This window comes from Bison bison, unplaced genomic scaffold, assembly GCF_000754665.1.
Source record: "Bison bison bison isolate TAMUID 2011002044 unplaced genomic scaffold, Bison_UMD1.0 scf7180017864486, whole genome shotgun sequence".
NCBI classification, from domain to species: domain Eukaryota; kingdom Metazoa; phylum Chordata; class Mammalia; order Artiodactyla; family Bovidae; genus Bison; species Bison bison.
Window position 1 is genome coordinate 3,472,843 of NW_011495046.1, and position 6,348 is coordinate 3,479,190.

Consider the following 6,348-nt stretch of genomic DNA (forward strand, 5'->3'; position numbering starts at 1 on the left):
ATTGGGAGAGCCAGAGCATGAACATAATGCTTTCTGACTTCAGTTGCAACACTGGCTGCATTAAACTCCACCCTTTAAGTCGGCCTCCTGGCCTGTAATATATGCTCTAACTAATCCTTGCTTCACCTGGCTACTAGGTTCATCACAGAAAATCACACTCCTCTAGACATCACCCATTTGATATTTCGATGGCTCCCTGACCAGTTACCTACAGTTGAGATTCTCAGATGTTTCCCCCGGCCCTGTATATCTAGAGGGTGATGTTCATGCATATGACACTGGATTTCTTATGTTGACACAATGAGTCTTGTAGCTATAAGGCCACTTCCTTTCTTACCGGTAATTCTGTAACTGCACTGGCATGCAAAAGAATGCAAGCGACACTGTTTACCCAAGTAATCAGTTACCTGCTTGGATAGGAAGTGAAGTCCCTTATATATATGGATGGAGATAAATATATATATATATATATCCTCTTCGTCTGCTGAAGCCCAAGCCTCAAGTACTTTTGGAAACTTCCAGAGTATCTCACAGTATCTGAGCTGTTCTTTGTGCTTCAGTTTTTCCAGCTACTCTATTAAGTGTAGTACTTTTTCGGCTGCCCTTTACTAGTGAAGGGAGATGTGGCAAAGCATTCTCTCCATCTTGTGTTGCATTATATTAAAGGAAATTGATTCTGAATATTCATTGGAAGGGTTGATGCTGAAGCTCCAATTCTTTGGCCACCTGATGCAAAGAGCCAACTCACTGGAAAAGACCCTGATACTGGGGAAATTGAGGGCAGGAGAAGAAGGGGGCAGCAGAGTTTGACATGGTTGGATGGCATCACTGACTCAATGGACATGAGTTTGAGCAAACTCTGAGAGATGGTGAAGGACAGGGAAGCCTAGTGAGCTGCCGTTCATGGGTCGCAAAGATTCGGACACAACTGAGCAACTGACCAATAAAGTCAATGTTCTTTGAGCCCCAGTATGTAATGTATAGGAATTTATAGCCTCTGTCATCTCAGGGCCCAGATATGTATCAGGGCCGGATCAGGAGAACAGTCCAGGAGCAGCTATGAGATTGCAGGCTCCCGTCTGATGAAGGCTTTGGCACAGTCTCTCTCTGTGCTGGGTTTATTCACCCTCAGACTGATAAGCTTGAACCCATGCTGATGGATGTAGTGGATATGGTACTGCATGTTACTCATTCTGTCCCACTAATTGGCCAAGTTGGCCCAGTCATACCTAAATTGCAGCAGCGGACAATAGGAGACTTCATGACATACTAAGATTCTTACCACACATGATTATAAAAGTAGCAGCTTTAATTTACATAAAACAAATGTAGATCAACAAAATCTCTACTTGTTATTTTCCCCAGAGTCAAATTACTGACATATCTCGCAATGGATTAGGATAGGTCAGCATGTTACAATACTAAGGTAAAAGTGGCTGGACCATAAGAAGATAGCAAAATCACCACTCAGCAATTTCCAAAGTGGACATGCCCAGCAGTATTTCCCATTGGTTTTTTGTTTAGGGACTGCACTTCAGTCCATGACTGGAGCACTACCCTGACAAAGGTAGTGTTCTTGTCATTTCTGCATCATTCATGGTGGTATTCTGAAAGCCTAAAAACACTCCTCACTCATTCCCACTGAGGAAATGTCTGTCCAAATGTTAGCCAGCATTCACGGCCCAAATACTGCCTCCACCAGGAAGCATTCCCTGATGACATCAGTCTAAACTCTTCATCAAGTAAACCTGAAAGTCTGAAGTGATCCTTAAATACAGAGACTATATTAAACGGCAGGCAACATGTGCCATTTGGTTGATTGAAATGTTAAGAATGAAAAAAAATTAGATGGGTAAGCTGGTCCTTTGTTGTGAGAATCCAGAGTTGAATTCCATAACACTGCATCTTCTTTGTTAAATGTCCTTTCTACGGTGAACAGTACGAACTAAAATTTCTCATAACCATATTTGTGAAAAAAATACTATATTGCAGGAATTTGAACACTTTATACTTTCATGTGTCTATTTGCAAGTGCTTTCACAGGCTCTATTTTTTTTAAATAAATACAGATCTTATAGTAAATATCATTTATATTTACAAAGTAAAAGCTGATGTAATAATCCTAGACTATATAAAACTTATACATCTCTATCTGTTGATCTACTCATCTAAAGAGAAATCTTAACCTGTCCATGCTCTATAGTGAACAGAAGTGGAATATTCTATAAGGTAACCAGTTTGTAACCAGGAAGGCAAGTAGATTCTCTGTAATTCCCATTTTTATAGAAATTTATAAACCATATAAATCCTAGTGGTATAATAGCCACCACCTCCTCCTTATACCCTCATACTGGAGTTGCTTTTGTGTCTTTCTTTTGGGAGAGTTAAATCTGAGGGTAGTAGTCACTATTTACAGTAAAAGGCTATTATAGCATTTTTCAAGGAATCAAAAAAAAAAAAGTTATAATCAGGAAATGTAGTAAAAGCAAGAAACAGTATACCTTGGGGAGCTTCTCAAGGGCTTTTAGAATTGAATAGCATCCTTGCGGGACAAAAAAAAATAGAGGTGGGATGAAAGTAATGAGATTTTCTTGTAACTTTTTGACTAGAAGAACAAAGGTAGTCAAAAGGATTGTGATTTGCTCCAGGGGAATACATCATTATCCATACACAGTGACTGAGTTTGACGTCACTGTGGATCCCAATTGTGCTGCTATGAATCCCACACTTCCTGGACTGAGCTCCAGGAAGATGATACAACCTTGCCCAACACTACTGCCCATCCTCAAGACTCTCCTACCTCTGAACCAGCCGTGTTTTTAACCACACACACTCTTAGGGATGAATTCTTTCAATTTTTTCTGTCGTCTAATCCATTGCTTTGAGTTCTTCAATTATCCATCAATATTTATTGACAGTTTACTGTGAGCACAGCAGAGTGGAGATCTAAGATTTTTGTGACATATTAAGAGTTTATAACCAAGCTGGGGTGATCCTCTGCTGTGAAAGTACTATTGTGGCTTAAAGGAAAAAGAGGGAGGGGTGGAAAAGGGAAGAGAAGGCTGGGAAAGGGAAGGGAAAAGAAGGAAGGCAAGAGGAGATTTGACTATCAGCTTTGGGAAGTCACTTAACCTGACCCCTTCACAGGGTGCTCAGAGGATTCCTGGAGGAGGCAGACAAGTTAGACTTGTAAGAAGAGCACTGGAGTGTCCTTTGACCTTGATTGACAGTTCAGCTCAAACAGCATTTCCCAAACTGGTCTGCAGTACATTTTGTGGGAATTATGAAGGTGTGACCAAATGAGGGAAGAGGGAGGAGGGCCACAAATTAAGGAAGATTGGAAAAATCTGGATTCACCAGGATTTTTCTCTGAAGTCAGGAGCACATGCTCTTTTCACATGCTGATATTCACTGTGAATCTGCAAGAAAGGGGTATAGGAAATATTAATTGTATTCCCCAAATTTATTTAACAGAAAGAGTTTTTACTGAAGTCAGACACAAGACTAGTGTTAAAAAAGCCACAGAGTGGGAAATGTTGCTAGAGCATATAAGTGACTTACACCAGGACTGAGAGGGTAGAAAAGTCATTCTCCCTGAGCCTCTCTTATAGTGCAAAGGAATAACTCTTGGATCAGGTAAGTCCAAGACTTCTCTAACATAATCTCTTCTTGGCCTCTTGCTGTGAAATTTACCTTCTAAAGTAAAACAGCAAATACCCTGTTTCTGCTGACCAGTGACAGCATCAGTTGCAGCAGGAAGAACAAGAATCTGACACAGAACATTTAGGGATCTTTACAGAGCACTGCTTACTAGTTAACCTCTTGTGGGAAGGCAGGAGTTACTGCCTCTAGGCCTTAATATAGCTGGAGAAATATCTGTTTCTAACAGGATCAGCATAAGAAGAAAATCCATTGCAGATTAGTTCTTTTAATTCAAGCTACTATCAGACTCAAATACTGTACAATTCCTGTGCTCCCTCCAAATTAAATGACTGGAGGCAATTTTTATTCTATTTTAAATTTTGTCTTTTTTACCAAATAGCACAGGACATCCCTCCCTGCTCCATTACTTGGACGGTGCCAGTTTTTTGACTTTGATTTCTGAGTCAGCTTTTAAGACATCATGTTCATGCAAGTGGACTCAAGGCCTTCAGAAGTAGGTCAGGCATTTGCTGGAGGTCATTACAAGGCTACAAAATAGAGCATGCTTAATTCTGTTATTTCTGAAGACTTTTTTTTCTTCTCTCTCATGTGCATAGAAGACAATCAGTTCTTAAATAAATTTTGGAACTATTCCTGATAATTTCAGACTGTCAAAGATGCCTGTGACCTCCTTTCATCCCAGGCACCCAAGAGAGGTTTAAACAAAAGCATGTAAAAGGAATGAAGTGGGCTTGTCCACCAAAGACATGAAAAACTACATTACCTGTTGCACTTCTATTTTAAACTGTCATGCTTAAAACACTCCAGTAAGAAAATCCTTGTGTGTGTGTGTGTGTGTGTGTGTGTGTGTGTTAGTCGCTCAGTCGTGTCCGACTCTTTGTGACCCCATGGACTGTAGCCTGCCAGGCTCCCCTGTTCATGGAATTCTCTAGGCAAGAATACTGCAGTGGGGTGCCATTTCCTTCTCTAGGGGATCTTCCCAATCCAGGGATCAAAGCCAGGTCTCCTGCACTGCGGGCAGTTCCTTTACCATCCGACCCATCAGGGAAGCCCAAGAATATCCTTAGTACACAGAGCTCCTAGGTGGGATGATCTAGACATGAGTTCCACCTTTGCATTCTACATAGAGGTGGAGTGACTTAACTGAGATAATAGATTATGCAATGGTATTCCAATAAACATTCAAGTGAGAACTCAGGAGGAGTTAGCAAAAGCATTAACTAACTAGGCAATGAGTAGACTCTGTGGTGGCCAGGTCCTGCCTTCTATGTTGAGGTACGAAATTCCCCAGCTGCTGGGGATGTGGTGAATGACAGCTGGAAACCCCTTCCGAGAGTCCCTGGCTGAAAAGGGCCACCTAATCAAGTCCTCAGAGAAGCAAAGGCACCCCACTCCAGTACTCTTGCCTGGAAAATCCCATGGATGGAGGAGTCTGGTAGGCTGCAGTCCATGGGGTCGCTGAGGGTCGGACACGACTGAGCAACTTCACTTTCACTTTTCACTTTCATGCATTGGAGAAGGAAATGGCAACCCCCTCCAGTGTTCTTGCCTGGAGAATCCCAGGGACGGGGGAGCCTGGTGAGCTGCCGTCTATGGGGTTGCACAGAGTCAGACACGACTGAAGCGACTCAGCAGCAGCAGCAGCAGCAATCAAGTCCTGTCCAGGAAACACCCCCATTCAAGGCAAGCTCTAAAGAGTCTTCCCCTTGAACCAACTGGAGACCACTCTCCAGGACCACCCCAGCTGCAGAGTGCTACAAGAGAGATCAGATGAGGCCTTTATTGTCACCGCATTGTAGTCCTGCCACTCCTTTGGACCAGCCCTGCTGCCTTCCCTCTTCTATGTCTTGTTCTGAGTTGATTCCCCAATCAACTTCCTTCCTGCTAATCTCCACCTCAGAGCCTGCTTCACAGAGAACATCATCTAAAACAGAATTCAGAGTCCAAGGGTGTCTATTTGCTATCCCTAGTCCAATGTTTCAGGCATCCTGTAATACATGATTGCATGGGTTTGTGTGCGTGTAATTTTGTTAGTTTCCTGATGGTAAAATCTGTGAAGGAGGACAGAGTATAGTGTAGATGGTTTAGATGTCTACACTAAGGCAGTTTCTTCTGTCTACAGTTCAGAAGAAATTCCTGGTCCAGAGTTATCAGTTCTGTCTTCCACCTCCCTCAGATGGCAACACAGAAATATAAACTTAATAGAAGATAATGTCTCATTATGGCAAGTTTATTTTCAGTGACTAAGAAGACATTTATCAAAATGAGCCTTGTCAACAATCAACTCTGGGCTGCAGCCGCTCATTAATGAAGGGGAAGAGAATTTTTAATCTGCTGGGGAATCTCTTATCAATTGATTTCATATGATTTACTGTGGGTTTTATTCACCAAGAATTATGAGCTGTTTCCATGCCTGCAGAGTCCCAATATTTTTATTGTGTGGCATTGTCCCCAACTCTGCCCCAGTCTGTCGTGACATTAAAACATGTTCACAGAAGCTGGCCAATATTGTTTTATCTTATCTTGACATCATTACCCTGTCTCCATAAAATCAGACTAACTCTGTCATTCCCAAAAAAGATATGAATTTGTCACATTTAAGTTATGGGAAAATTGGTGTTACGTTTTAAATATTATGAAAAGCTTTTGAGTGTGTTCTGCAGACCTAGGCATTGGAAGAGGTGG